The sequence below is a fragment of the Heterocephalus glaber genome, unplaced genomic scaffold (assembly GCF_053883595.1).
Source record: "Heterocephalus glaber isolate CG9 unplaced genomic scaffold, H.glaber_assembly_v1.0 deba00001687, whole genome shotgun sequence".
In the NCBI taxonomy this organism is placed as follows: domain Eukaryota; kingdom Metazoa; phylum Chordata; class Mammalia; order Rodentia; family Bathyergidae; genus Heterocephalus; species Heterocephalus glaber.
Window position 1 is genome coordinate 12,178,639 of NW_028258412.1, and position 13,899 is coordinate 12,192,537.

Consider the following 13,899-nt stretch of genomic DNA (forward strand, 5'->3'; position numbering starts at 1 on the left):
AGCCAGTGAGCATAAATAGGAAGGGAGCCTGTTTTGGTTTTTACCCCAAATCTCAAGAAATGGGAAACATTCTATTCAGTGGCATGATTCCAGACAGTTTCACCAAATTTCCAGGGAGAGGAGCAAGGGGATGTTTGAAAGGAATCAACTTCCCCATTTGAGCTTGACACCAGGGCACGTTTCTCAAATGACCACAACTTGAGGGCAAGTTCATTTTCAGCATGTCCCGGGAGGGCCAAAATGACTTTGTTCTTACTGCTTACGACAATTTGGACTTCAGATACCTCGTGCTTAGATCTCTTAAGAATTTTGAAATAAAACAAGTTACAGGATTGAAAAGTGGAAAACAACCCTCTCTCAGAGTGGCCAGTGCCACCACTCAAGTAGTCTGGTGTGGAATTGTTTTCTTCCACACCTGGGTTATTGCTGTCAGTCAGTGCCTTGAAGGTTAAATGCTCCAGGGATATTTTTAAATAGTGGGGGCTGGTTAATCTAAAAGTGACATTTAGTCACAGCAGTGAGCAGCCAGCAGGCTTATATTCAGACCCTCAGCAACAAGAAATGGAAGGCAGACCTGAAGGCACAGCTGAGAGGGAGGAAGACATGGGAAAACCCTGGCTGAGGGGCCCTGTGGTAAGTCAGCTCACCCTGCCTGACCACAGAGCCAGCATCCAAGGGAGAGGGAAGGAAGTGCGGCTGGGAGCAGCCCCACACAGCAAGCGAACTTGGGGTCCCTAGGAGACCAGCGATTCCTATTAGGTTTGAGGGATACAGCTCAGAAAGTGGTATAGATGAAGAAGGGCCTTTCTTCGCCTCTGTAATTGGTTACATTGCTGAGGATCCACCAGCATGCATGCTGTCTCAGTTCCACAGCCTATTTAAGAGTATTCTGCGACTCCCCTCCCAATCCCAAAGCTCCTGTCTTAAGAAAGTATTCTGTCCTGTCTCAAACTATTGCTGGGTTTTTTTATTTGTTTGTTTTTTAGAAGACTCTAAAGTATTTGTAGTCATCCTACACTGCTAGGAAGACATGATTTTCTTTCAGATTTAAAAAAAATCCCAAAGTAACAAGAACAGAGTCAAATAGGATATATCCTTGCCTGTGATTCCCACCTGACCCATCCTGACACTGCTGTGGAGCGGTTTGATACAAACTGTGCACAGCTCATGTTTATCATGATTATTAAACATAAATGGGTCAAGTGTGGTGGCACACGGCTGTAATCCCAGCACTCGGGAGGCTGAAGCAGGAGAATCACCACAAGTTCAAGGCTAGCATGGGCTATATAGTGAGTTCAAGGCTCAAGTCCAGCTTGAACTACTAAGCAAGACTGTCTCAAAAAAACAAACATAAATGGGCTTCCATTTGGGGAGTATTCCTCACCATCCCAAATCATGGGGCACTGAGGGAAGTTCTTGGGTCTTGGGACTTTCAGTTTAGAACCTGGAAGGTGGATGTTTTTTGTTGTGTTTTTGTTTCATTTTAGTAATGTTTGTGGTACATTCATTGTGGGTAGTTGGATCACATCGTAATTCTTTTTAAAACTTTTCCCTCCTTCCCCACTCCCAACATCTCTTGGTCCCCTTCCCATTTGCAAAAGATCTATCTCCCTATTTCCTATTGTCTTTTTTTCTTTTTTGGTACTAGGAATCGAACTCAGGGCCTCATACTTGGCATGCAGGTACTGCACCATTGTGCTACATCCCCAGCCCTCCTACTGCCTTTTGTTTTTCTCTTTTCTTCATACTTTGGGCTTCTCGTGTAAGAGAAACCATAGGATATTTAAGCTTGTGTGATCCATTCATCTGTTGAAGGGCATATAGGCCACTTCCATGAAGATGTTTCATAGGTTGCATTTTTTCCTGTGTAAGTTCTTATAAGACCTGCTTTCTTTACTGATCTCCCCAAGGTTTCAATGGGAAAATCCAGTCAATCATCCCTGCAAATGGACCCAACCCCTGACTTTCTTTGAGCAGCTCTTAGAAGGCACTGTACATTTGCATAAAGTTTTATTTGTCCCTGCTCAAGGGTTATATAGACTTTCTTGTACCTTTATGACCTTTAGGTCTGAGACAGAAGTTAAGAGTATTACATTATACAAGATTGTAAGACGACATGGAGATATAAGTACAGTATATTAATCTTTTGAAATGGCGGTTTCTGCAGTCTTACCCCAGGAGAAACTGAAATACCTTGTTTTAATGCTTCCTCTGAATTTTGAGGAAGCACTTCAAAAGTGAATTCCTCTGTACCCAAAGAATCATGGAAACAAATCTTCCAGTTGATGTGAAAAATGGATACACATTTCATATTCTAATCTTATAAATCTGTGTTTGCTGTGATAATAGTGAACTTATTGCTGTAGAGTAAGATAGTTTTCCAGGCAGATGGGCTGTGTTTGTTTATTCTGGGAATCCAGGGCTCCTCCTACTGGAGAGTGCAGGCTGAACACAGCAGGGAAACTGAGGTATCTATTTTTGGGTAGGTGGTATGTACCAGATATTTAATTATGTAATCTCATGTAATTCTAAGAACAGGTTTAGGAAGGAGGTGTTATTTATTCCATTTCCAGGCCAGAAAACCAAGGTTTGGAGAATTTCCATGATGGTCTCAGGTCAATCAGATGAGATGGCAAAAGCCCCATCCACTTCTGCTCCACCAAGGTCCTGCTTTGTGGACCCCAGCCCCCAGCCCCCCATAACCTGTGCTGGTGACAGCCGCACTCCAGAAACAGGCCCTTCAGTTTACCCAGAGTTTGGGGTCATTCTTGTTCAACTAATTAATAAAGTTCTATCTTTTTACATCATTTGATTCATGAATGAGTGACATTAAAGGACAACTTTGAACACTCACTCCCTTCTCTTAAGACAGTTGGTCTCAGCCTTCAGTACTAATTGGTTGTGGGCAATGGCCCTCAACTGATGCAGAAGGCTCCCCCCACTGTTGGAGGGAGTGCTGGCCTCTTCTGTCCCCCTGCAGAGGGGGGTTTCTGGAGGCCCCCTATTATGCAGTGATCACTGAAGCAAGGTAGGAAAGGACTCTGAGCCAATCCATGTAGGAAACTCCAGCTGCTGGTGGGAAACCTCTCTGGGCCTTCAGTACTCTGAGCCTTCACTATGCTAATGTGTTGAGGGACCTAATGAGGTATCACTGCGATTTGGCCCTAGAAACATGATATTTTGGCAGAAGTGGAGACCAATTTACAGGATTGATATTCTGTGGCCACAACTTGGGAAATATTGAACATCAATTTCATTTCACACCTTCCTTGTTTCTTTAGGTAAAAGTTTCAGGCTGGGGCTCTTGAGCAGGACACAAGGAAGGTATGTTTGGGAATGGAGCTCTGTCTCCCAGGGTTCTGGATAAATTAGAACAGGGAGATGCTAGAATAGAGTTAGAGCTGCTATAGATATTGTACTTACCTTGACGCAAGGGGTGGGCATAAGAGAAAGGATGAAGAAAGTGCAGGCACAGGAGCTGGACAGACCAGTTCAGTCCCAGCTCTGCCACTTACCACGATGTGACCCAGGGGTGTAGACTTCCCCTCTGCCCTTCATCTCAACATTTGTAAAATGTGAGTGCGTGCATCAGAGTTTTTTTGTGGATATTTAAAGATAAATATAAAGTGTTTAGCCTAAGACCTGGTGTGTAGCAAGTGCTCAACAAGGATCAGCCTTTGTTAGTAGTACGTTTTTGTTGGGCCTGCAGTATGCCTCCCACTTGTCTACACTGGATTAAAAAAAACCAAAACACTTTTCAGAGTTGTTTTTGTTTTCTTTATTTTTTTTTTCAGAGTTGTTTTTCAAATGCCTGCTTGCTGGGTAGGGTGGGATAAAGAAGAGAGGTCAGGAGTTGATGGCAAATCTGGGCACACCTGGGTGGTAAGCCTCATCTGGTCTCACCAAGCTCATCTGCTTGCCCAAGAGGCCAGGTTACAGGTAAAGGTGTTCTACTAACTGCCACCTCTGGTGAGTCCAGAGGGAAGAGGCCAGAGAGCCTTGAAGGCAGAAAGCAGGGCCTGGGCAACCAGGGTAGCACAATTCGAGGGTCAGGGAAGAGGCAGGCAGGTGGCTAGCTGGTGTCTTCACAGTCACTCACTGGTCAGGAGGATCATGCAGGTAAGCAGGAGAGTGGTTCAGCACACAGATACACCTGAGCTAGGCACAGGTGTATGCAGCCCCTTCTGTGTGCAGGTGTGCAGGGGAGCACATCCTTGCCCACAGGAAGCTTATACGCTAGTGGCAGAGATCAGTGAGTGCGCTGGTGAAAATACAGTGTTTCATCAGCTTTGATGGGTGGCATGAAGGAAAGGAACAGATCATTGAGAATAAGACTGTGGAGTGTCAGGGCAGGTCTTTGGTGGGAACACTGAAGCCAAAGGAGCCAGAGATAACCAGGCAGGGAGAGAGGAGAACATTCTGGAACATTCCTGAAAGCACCGGGAGGGGCCGGATCACAGGTGGGGGAGGGGCAAGAAGGCAAGCTGTGTGAGGCGCCAGAGTTCAGTTCAGCTGCTGACTGGTTGGCTGGCTGGGTGACTGATTTCTCCAACACTAAGTAACCTCTTCAATAGAACAAGACTTATGGTACTGATCTCACAGGGTGGCATGAGACCCTAAATGCCTAATATGGAGCCCGGCACATAGGACTAAACAGTATTAACTATTACTTCTCTGGTTTTAGCAAGCAGAGTGCCTTGCATTTTGTTTTATGTATTTTTAACTTTTTTTTTTTTTTTTTTTTTTGAGATGGCCTCGTTATGTTGTCCGAGCTGGCTGAGAACTCACCATCTGTCTGCCTCAGCCTTCTAAGTCCTGGGACAATAGGCTTGTGCCACCACACCTACTTTAACTTGCTCATATAGACAAAAACTAACTCTTTTTTCTTTGAGACAGGGTCTCACTATGTAGTTCAGTCTGGCCTTGAATTCACTATGCAGTCAAGGCCAGCCTTGAACTTCCGATGATCCTCCTGCCTCAGGAGTGCTGGGATTATAGTCTTGTGCCATCCCACCCACTCACTTCTTAAATAACAAATAATGAGACCAGTCTCCACATGTTTTCCACCCTGCTTCAACAACTGCTTTTCGAGTTTCATCTACCTACAGATACACCTTTTCATCTCTATTGTTCCCCAACTCTTTATTATGAACATGTTCAAACATACAATTCAAAAGAATTTTACAGTGCATAGCTATACAGCCACTGCTTGGATTCTACCATTAACATTTTACTATATTTGCTTTCCACATGTCTATTCTTTTTATCTAAATTTTTTATACACTTCACATATACTGCAGACATTAGTATCTTTTTTGTTGTTGTTGTTTTTTTGTTTTATGTTTTGGTACTGGGGATCGAACTCAGGTCCTTGTGCTTGCGCAGCAGGCAGCAAAACCACTGAGCTAAATCCCCGGCCCGACATTAGTTATCTTTATTCGCCAGGTACTTCAACATACCTCCATTAACCAAAGTTCTGTTTTTTCTGAAATATTTTAAAGTAGATCTCAGAGCCAGATATGATATCCTTTCGTCCAGTAAATACTTTAGTATGTATCCCTAAAAAAGATAAGGAATTTTTTTTTGGTATGGGGTGGGGGGGGCGGGGGCGGGGCGGGGAGGAGGAAATGAACTCAGAACTGAGCTAAATCCCTGGCCCAGAGATAAGGAATTTTTTTAAACCATTGCCAAAATTATCTGCAACACAATGATAATTCCTTAATCTTATAGTTATCTCATGGTATCTGTAAGAAGTTCCCAGAACATTTTCTATTTTTAATTTCAAGACAGAGTCTTAGTAAGTTGGCCAGGCTACCTAGCCTTGAATTCACTATTCTTCTGCCTCAGACTCCTGTACAGGCAAAATTTCTTTTAAGTATTTTCAGCCAGTGGTGGTTGACTACAAGGGCAAGGCCTATGATGAAGATAATTGACTGTACCCAATTTGTACTCAGTGTCCTCCAACTGTCTTTGAATCATTCAAATCAGGATCCTCTAAAGGGCTATTAAGTTTTAATTTATAAGGCCAGGTGTGGTGGCACATGCCTGTAATCCCAGCACTTGGGAGGCTGAGGCAGGAGGATTGCTGTGAATTCAAGGTCAGTTTGGGCTACAGAGTGTGTTCAAGGGCAGCCTGAACTAGATAATGAGACCCTGTCTCAAAAAACAAACAAAAAAGTTTTAATTTATAATTATCACCTCCTCCCCTTAATGCCAGTTACTTATTGATTAAATGGGGCCATTTGTCCCATAGAGTTTCCACATTCTGCATTTGGCTGATGACATCTGTTATTAGCATGTCCCTTTAGATTGTAGGTAAGTACTTAGATCCAGAGGCTTGACTCAAATCAGTTACCAATCCTAGGCAAGAAAACTTCAGAAGTGTTGCTCCTTGTTTTTGACTGCATCATGTCAAGGACAACATGATGTTGGGTCATCACATGTTAGCGACGCTGGCTCATCAGTGAGTTTGGGGAGATCAGCCTGACTTCGCTTGGAAAGTTCTCCGTGACTCTTTGCCCAAATGGTTTTATGAGCCATTGGTTAGCAAAGCCTAGATCATCATTATTTTATTACTGGTTGCAAATGATGGTTTTCTGTTTCTATCAGTCCTTCACCTCCTAGCTGTCTTTGTTCTATAAACGCGTGACTTTCATCAAGCCTTTGGTTCTCCTGAAATAGTTTCCACAGGAAATGCTGGATATCTACTTGATTACATCCTTTTGTGTGTGTGTGTGTGTGTAAATTGATTTCAGAATAATGAATAGTGCTCTTGGCAACCTCTCAAAGTGTCAGGGACGTTTTGCTTTGAGTAACATCATGACCTCATGATTTTTTTGGTACTGGGGATCAAACTTGGGTCCTTGCGCTTGCGAGGCAGGCAGTGGAACCACTGAGCTAAATCCCCGGCCCCGACCTCATGATTTTTGAAAAGATACTTGATGTGTTTCAATCCATTGCCAATTACCATAATCCTTTTTATTTTTCTCTTTTTTCAGCACTTAGGATTGAACCCAGGGCTTTCATACTGGGCTATGTCCCCATTCTTTTAAAATTTTCTTTCATATTTTGAGACAGGGTCTCCCTAAGTTGCCCAGGCTCTACTTGCAGTTCTTCTGCCACAGCCTCCCAGGGAGCTGGGATTTGCAGGCACATGTCACTATGCCCAGTGGCCACAATCATACTTTGGTGGCCCTGTCTTTAGCAGGGCCCTTGGAGGTTCCTTGCTTTCAGGTACAAGACATCTCATCATGTACATTTCTGCCTCAGCCATCAGTCATTTCTCCGAAAAGTCCTGGGTCCCTTCAGTGAGAAAGGTACTTAGAAATCATAATTCAGAAACTAGGCATGTCTGGAAACTTCCTACAAGATATTTTGGCTCCTCTGTGTTTTCTGGACCAGAGGGACAAAACGGGCCAGGGAGATGGCTTAGGAGGCTTGTGCAATGGCCCAAGTGAGAGAGAACAAGTAGCTTGAATTTGATGTTAGATAAAGGACTTAGCACAATGCTTGAAACATTGTGGAGAGTGCAGTAAGTGTTGGCATTCTCTCATTGTGGGCTTCATTTAGAATTGTTCACTTAAGCCTCACCGAAACTATGGGAAAGCCATCCTTATCATCTTCATTGTGCTTTTTTTTGTTTTGTTTTTTTGCAGTTCTGAGGGTTGAACCCAAGTAGTGCTGAGCCATATACCTACCCTTTTTATCATTTTATTTTGAGACAGGGTCAAATAAGTTGCCCTGGCAGGCTTCATACTTATGATCTTCCTGCTTTGCCTCCCAAAGAGCTGGGATTACAGGCACATGCCACTTCGCCCAGCCTTACCATCCCCATTGTACAAGAGAACCAAGACTCAGAAAGGCGAAGAAGTTTGTTGAAGGTCACATAAGAATGAGAAAGAACTTGAATCCAGCCTCTGTAGACCCCATACTCCAACCAATACATTGTGTTGCTCATAGGATAGTTTCAAACACAAAAATTACTTAGTTTTTGACACAAGCCTGATCCATCAGTAAAGCTTACGCTTCATCAGATGTAAACTAGGGATCCTTCAAACCCTCTCCCCTGTACCTGGAGACTTCTGCATTGCTACATGTTAGCAAGGTAAAGTAGCCCTCAAGTCTGTTATTGATGCCCTTTATTTGCACGGCACATTCTCATTCTTTAGTACTTATAGGAGTCTTGTGAGGGTGGTATTACTCACAACTGAAAAGCTAGCCAAGTGTGGTAGTGCACACCTATAATCCCAGCACTCTGGGCGGCTGAGGCAGGAGGATCGCAAGTTCAAGTCTAGCCTGGGCAATTTAGTTACTTAGACCTTGTCTCCAAGAAAAAAAAATTTGTTTTGTTTAATTTTTAAAGGGCTGGGGACATAGCTGTGTGAACCCCCCTCCCCAAAAATCCCACCAAAAAGTCTAGAAATCTATGGTTCAAAGGTACAAATGCATAACCAACACTGAATGTTTTCCTGCATAGTGAGGGTGGCAAGACATGATGCCTGGATTCTGGGTCTAGAGTTGATTTTGCTTTTATATCTGGAAGGGGCAGAATGCTTTTTAGGAAGGCAAATTACCCTTGGGGCTCAATTGATTCCCACTGACATTGGCATCAAGATCTCTAGAGCTGCAGGAAAGCCCTGGATCAGCCTTGAAGCAGAGCGTCTGTCCCTAGTGGGGAGCAGGTGGCTGGGCCTCTGTGGTGGAGATCGTGTGGGACAGACAGGTGCACCTGTGTATACATAAAAGGCCTTTTCTAGATGCCTGGACCTTCTCAGTCCACCTCCTGCCAAGTTGCTCCCACTGCCTGGCAGGCTGATACTGTAGTAGTCCTGCCCCGGGACCAGCACGGGTAGAGGCCACGGACCAATTGGTGGAAAAGGTACCCACCACGTGACAGCTGGCATCATGGTAAAGTGTTGCAGAAAGAGCCTTGGTTTAAGCCAGGTATGGTGGTGCACACGTGTGATGCCACCTCTTGGGTGTCCGAGGCAGGAGGATTGAAAGTTTGACACCAGTCTGGGCTACATAGCAAGACCCTGTCTCAAAAACCAGAAAAGGAGAAACAAAACAAAGAGCCTTGGTCTTCAAGGCCAGCCAATAGCAATACCTTGAGTAACAATATACACGAGAAGAACACTCCAGTCATGCTCTTGGGTGCCAGCTCCATTTATGCAAGGCTAAGAAATTCACCCATGTGAGCTCACCCCAAAGGGCTGGTTGGGCTTGGTACTATTATTATCCCCATTTTACAGGTGGGTAAACTAAATGCCTTAGTTACCTTCTCATTGCTGGGTCACAATACCTGACACCCATGGTTTAAAGGAGGAAAAGTTTATTTTGACTCACAGTTTGTAGAGGTTTCAGTCCATAGTCAGCTGGCTCCAAGGCAGGGTGGCATGGCAGAGGAGGCTCGCTTATGGCATGGCTGTGAAGCAGAGAGAAGGACTGAGGGAGGAGGGAAGGAGATACACCCTTTCAGGCCATGCCCAGTGACCCACCTCCTCCAGCCAGGCCTCACTTCCCACATTGCTTTTAGGTATAAACAAATGGAAGAGTAGACAGATTAACCTACTGATGAGTTTCATGCCCCCACGATTTGATCGCCTCCTAAAAGCCCCATCTGTGAGTGCATGAGGTTTTGGAGGACATCCAGATGTAAACCATGACACTAAGGCTCATGTTACCTCCCACACCCATGTTCACACAGCCTGTGGGTGATGGAGCCATGATTGCAGTGCAGATAGCTGGACCCTGGTGTCTCTGCTCCTTGCGTGGGCTGTAGCTCTGCAAGCTCCAAGGAAAGAATCCCCTCACAGTCCCAGGGCCCTGCCCAGTGCCCTCTGCTGCCTCATCCCCACCTGTATCTCAGCTCCAGGCCGGCTGGCCTGCTTTGGTTCCTGGAGAGCACAGGCTCCATCCTGCTTGTGGGCTTCTGTGCATCCTGCTGTGCCTGTCCTCCTCTCAGCCTGCACCTGGCTGTCACCCTCCTTCCCTTCTCTGCTTTCCGAAAGCCTTGCCTTGCACTCCAATGCAGCACCCCTCTCCTGCAGCCATGCGCCCTCTCTGTGCCACTGGTCTCTCCTTGGTCACTATTCTGATGGTGCCTCCACACTCCTCTGTGACGCTGTTTGCTTCCCAGTGAGATCATAAACCCAGGAGGCACCTGCTTGAAGTCCCTGAATGCAGGTGCTGCGTGGCCATCGCTAGGAACCCAGCACACTGCTGTGTGCCCTTGGGTCTGATCTCACTGAACCCTCATGACCGGGGTGCCTTCCTCCTTCCTCCTCATTTGGCATGTGAGACTGAGGATCAAAGAGGGTATTTAACTTGCCCAGGGCTCACCCAGTCATGGTGGCAGAGCCACAGTGTGCACATGGGTCAGTTTTCAGGGAACCAACAGGGTGCCCAGTGACAGTTGATTTTTGCTGCCAATAATGCCATGGTGCAGACGGAGTGCTGTCCTGGAGCTGGGTGGGATCCAGGTATTGTTCATTTCACATGGGCCTCTGCTTATATAAAACAAGAATGCTGGGCTTGGCAGTCCCCATGTTTCCCTGTGGTAGCCTCTGCTGGGAACAGGTGGCTGTTGAGAAACTCTGACCTGAGCCGCCCCCCTTATAGCTGGGTCACAGGTGAAGTCATTCACACAGGGCTCCCTTTCACCTCCAGCAGCCATCCCTGGCTTGTGCTATCCATCTGGCTATCTCTGGATGTGCAAAAGGACGCCATACCCGCTCCTGCCAGCTGGAGGGTCCTCAGCCACCCCCCACCCCCCCACCCCCCATCTATCCCAATCCTGTTACTTCTCTGCTTCAGGTCCAGTGAGCAAACCCAAGCTATGCTGAGCCTATCCCTCCCCTCCTGGGAAGGCTCTGTCTTGTTTTCCTGTCATGACCATGGGAGCCTTTAAAACCTACTCCAGAGACATGATGGGCAGGGTACAATTGCCTGAGTGACAGTAGGCTGAAGGACAGAAATGTGGCAAGCCAGAGGGAGATGGCCTCTGGCCCAGTGAGCCCCAGAGAGTTGGTGTGCAGCCAGCCTCTCCAGTACCTGAGCCTGAAGTCAGGTGAGGGTTGAGCCAGGACCTTCACGAATGGCTGAAAGTAGTGGGTAACAGATAAGGTCAAAGGCAGGAGGGCCCATCCAAGTCCCTCCCTCATGGCCTGACGCAGCACAGCACCACCCTCCTGCTGAAAGCTGACACTCCAGGCTCCCTTAGTCACTCTGTGGGTTCCTCTCAGACTGACAGAGGAATGGAGCTTGTGGCCCTGTCCCCAATGACCACAGTAAGTGACAGCGAGTGCCCAGGCCTTCATCTGGGTGGGAGGAGAAGTCCAAGGGCGGAAGGGGATTGCTGGGCACTGACATTCTTCCCTCTGTGTCCCTCAGACCTCGACAAGTATGGGTGTGTGCCATGGCTGGGGTGGGGGTTGTGTGTGGAGGGGCAGAAATGAAAGCCTAATCTCCATTCCCTCCACTGCTGTTGCCTCGCTGTTGCAGCACCTGTTGAACTGACTGCTTTTCTGACCTCAGCGTGAGAGGCCCAAGTGCTATGGCAACAGGCAGCTCTTACTTTGTCCAACTAGCAAGAAATAAAAATAGGGCTGGGGTGCTGCTCGGTGGGAGGGCGCTCGCAGTTGAGCAGTGTCTGCTTTAGCCAACTGTCCACATCTGGCATTGTTAGTTTACATGCTGATCTGCTGCTCTGTCTTTCTGTTTTTTGTGGTACTGAAGACTGAGCCCACAGCATTTGCACTGAACTACATTCCCAGCCCTTTTCATTGTTTATTTTGAGACAGGGTTCAGTTAAGTCACTAAGTTGCTCAGGGTGGGCTTGAACTTTTGATCCTTCTGTCTTAGCCTCCCAGAGGGCTGGAAATACAAGTGTAACCACCACGTCAAGGCTGCTGCTCCATCTTAAAGGTACACATGCAGGCGTTTGTCTGATTTCCAAATTGTATCTCAGTGCTTGTTGTAATACTCTCTGCCTTATGGAATTTATTGATATCCATTTTCAGTGGATGGGAAGAGTGTGGGAGTTAGGCCAAGGATTTGAGCCAGGGCAAGTGAATGAGTTTCTCTGAGCCACAGTTTACCAAATATAAAGTGGAAGTAAATAGTGGCAGTAACAATAATAATACTCGTCAAGTTGCTCTGGGGACCAGAGGGAGGTGGCAGTGTAGTCTAGGAAGCTGGAAGGCACTCAAGAAACTTGATGGCTTTTGTGTGTGTGATGCTCTGGATGTATAGATGTTATAGAAAGAGCAAGCGGGAGGCAGGTAAATGGGGCTCATTCCCTATGGAAAGCCAATCAAGTTATGCGGCGGGCTTTGTGTTATGCAAATTCACCGGCAACATTCTCAGGAAGTCCGGCCTGCTTGGAAGAATGGCTGGCTGATTGGGTCTGTGGAGAGGAGGGTGGTGCTGTGCTTTAGACAAGGTTTCAGTGTGTCCCCCGGAGGTTCACGTGCTGGAGGCTTGGCCCCCAGTGCTGCGACATTGAGGATCAGTGGAACCTTTAAAAGGTGAGGCCCAGTGCGAGGCAATCAGGTGCTGGACACAAGGCCCTAAGAAGGGATTAATTCTGGCTTTGAAGACTGACTTAGTTCTCGGGAGAATGAGTTGTTATGAAAAGAGCAAGTATTGCTCCTGAATCCCTCTGGCTCCTCTCTTGCCATGTGACCTCTTCCTCCTACTCAGGGGCTGGACCTAGGTTCTTGGATCTCCAGAACTCTGAGCTAAATAAACCTCTCTTCTTTATAAAGCAGCCACCATCAGGCAATGTAAAACAGACTAATAGAGATAGTGGTAGGTGGGGAGAGGGCTTGAGTGGATGGGCAGGTGGTCAGACACAAGCTTGTAGCATATTTTTGCTTTGATCTTGCTCTTTTTTCATCCTTATATAACTTAAAATTTATTTATATTTTTATTTATTTTGGTACCGTGGATCAAACTCTGGACCTTGCCCTTATGAAGCAGGCGGTGGAACCACTGAGCTAAATCGCCAGCCCTAAAATTTATTTTTTGTCTGGGACAGAGATTTGCTCAGTGAAGGACCCTAGTTAGCAAGACAGACTCCATATTGCTGCTGAACGACCCACCTGCCTGCCCTTTAGATGAACTCAAAAGGAGGAAGCTTAGAAACCTCCTCCCCTTAGAGAGTGTCTTAGAAACAACAATTAATCAACTATTGTTTTACAAACGTTCTAACAGCAGGACATTCTGCTTCTGTATCTTTTGTTTGCTTTACTAGTTCTTTTTTTTTTTTTTTGGTACTGGGGATCGAACTCGGGTCCCTGTGCTTGCGAGGCAGGCGGCAGAACCAGTGAGGTAAATCCCCAGCCCTGCTTTACTAGTTCTATCCCATAGGGGGGCCTAGAAACTGCTAGCCTCAAAGGTGTATAAAACATGTTTGTCTCCCCCAAGTCGAGGCTTGAGTCCGATGCTCGGCTCGGATCCCGGCCGGTAATAAACTCCTGTGTGGATTTAATATCGGTCTCTGGTTGGTTCTCTCTCACTGGGTGTAACACTCAGCATAGCAGTTATATGCTCTTGCTATTTTTTAATTCTCAAAATTTGAAATGTACACATTTAAAATTTGCCTAAAATTGGTCACTTTTGTAGAAGACATTCTCCTTGGTGCTGTCCTTTACAGCCACCAGGGTGACACTAGTCCACTCCCTTAATGTTCCTGAGTACAGGCGCAGACTTGAGACCCGAAAATCAAAATTCCAGCTTGGATCATGTTGATTGGTGCACAATGTGTGTACATGGATTCATTCATTCATTTAGCACACAGTTATTGAGCACCTATTGTATGCCAAGCACCAACCTGGGTACAAGGATGCAGAAATTAATGTCTCTATGGGCCATCCAATTGGTAAGAGAAGGCAGAGA

At 46.2% G+C, this 13,899-nt stretch overlaps 1 protein-coding gene across 5 annotated transcripts in view; it reads left to right on the forward strand.

The window, feature by feature from the left end:
* LOC101717399 (acetyl-CoA carboxylase 2) overlaps positions 1-13,899 on the forward strand; it is a 157,379-nt gene that overhangs the window by 17,991 nt on the left and 125,489 nt on the right. For 2 of the 5 annotated variants that reach the window (XR_015446236.1, XM_004843637.3), the window contains exon 1: positions 11,166-11,288. The exons of 1 other annotated variant lie outside the window; for it this stretch is intronic. The gene's annotated coding sequence lies outside the window, so the exon portion shown is untranslated. Of the gene's footprint in view, positions 1-502; positions 634-11,165; positions 11,289-11,862; positions 11,926-13,899 lie in introns of those variants that run through there. 2 more of the 5 variants (XM_021257336.2, XM_013071717.3) reach the window with 2 other exon arrangements.